The sequence below is a fragment of the Monodon monoceros genome, unplaced genomic scaffold (assembly GCF_005190385.1).
Source record: "Monodon monoceros isolate NGI ecotype Baffin Bay Population unplaced genomic scaffold, NGI_Narwhal_1 Super_Scaffold_21, whole genome shotgun sequence".
NCBI classification, from domain to species: domain Eukaryota; kingdom Metazoa; phylum Chordata; class Mammalia; order Artiodactyla; family Monodontidae; genus Monodon; species Monodon monoceros.
This window is the reverse complement of record NW_021703778.1, coordinates 170,177,889-170,179,056: the sequence shown is the minus strand read 5'-3', so window position 1 is coordinate 170,179,056 and position 1,168 is coordinate 170,177,889. Positions and strand designations below refer to the sequence as shown.

The 1,168-nt window shown below is 46.0% G+C and overlaps 1 non-coding gene across 1 annotated transcript; it reads right to left on the bottom strand.

The window, feature by feature from the left end:
* Positions 1-864: 864 nt before the first annotated feature.
* LOC114905437 lies at positions 865-941 on the bottom strand. Its single transcript, XR_003796262.1, has one exon. It is a non-coding gene; the product is annotated as a small nucleolar RNA SNORD112 (small nucleolar RNA).
* Between the last annotated feature and the right edge of the window lie 227 nt (positions 942-1,168).

The following is a 1,168-nucleotide window of genomic DNA, read 5'->3' as shown; positions in this document are numbered from 1 at the left end:
TGGGTTCACCCTAGCGAACATTTCAAGCCTTGTCTTAAGCTCCGAGGGGAAGCTGGCTGGGACAGCTTGGCCGGAGCCCTGAAGGGTAAAAGGCAGGGCACGCACAGAGAGGAGAGGGTAGCTGGTAGGGGCTGCCGTGTGCCTAGCACACATATGTGTACGTGCGTGTGTGTGTGTGTGTGTGTGTGTGTGTGTGCATGGGGAGGGGGCACGAGGCTGGGGAGCTTCCAGCCAGACCCTGAAGGGTCTTACATGCCAGGCTTAGGCTCTTGGACCACGTCCCAGACACTCCGGGAAGTCAGATGGAGGATTTAAAGCAAGACAGCGACAAGGTCAAAACGGCATGTTACAAAGATCACTCAGTGAAAATAAACTTTGCTGCAAACCATTTAATCTAGCTATCCCACCTCTAAGAAGCCGGACTAAAAGAACAGTCAGGGACGTGTTTACAGATTCAGCTACAAGAATGCTCACTGCAGGGTCGTTAGCAATAACAACAACAAAAATAAAACAGGACGGCTTAGATCTTTTTTAGCAGGCGTCAGTTCAGCAAAATCATATTAATTAAAACCTCGGTTCGTGACATGCTCTCCTCATTTATCTATGCCAGGACCTCTTTTATTTTATGTTATCTTTCTTATTTATTTTCTTAAATAATATAACGAGCACACATGGACCCGTGACCCACCCCGATGACTAGGACTTTGACCAAAGCATCTATAGGCTCACACTGGCCTACCCCAGCAGACTTACAGCTGGGATTTTCAACAATAGAGGAAGCTCTAATCAACAATGGTGCAAACACACCCCGGAATATTAAACAGCTCTTAAAAAGAATGAAACAGCCGAGACCTATTGTCTTTTAATGGACCTCAGTATTCTGCGCAGAACTGGATTAATCACGATCCTTTGTTCACAAACACTTTCTCATCATTGGTCCAGGCATGTCCTGCTTTTATTTTGCTAATTTATGCATTCATATATTCATTTGTAATAATGTCATAAACACTTGTGAGCCCACTCCTCAAATCCAGACCTTGGCAATTACTTACACCTGCTTCCACAAGCCAGCCCCGCCGGGGAAGGACCCGGAGCTTTAGTGACAGCAACAAGGTGGTGAACTCAACTTCAGTGTGTACAGATTACAGGCTACTAAGGTGTTGTTATA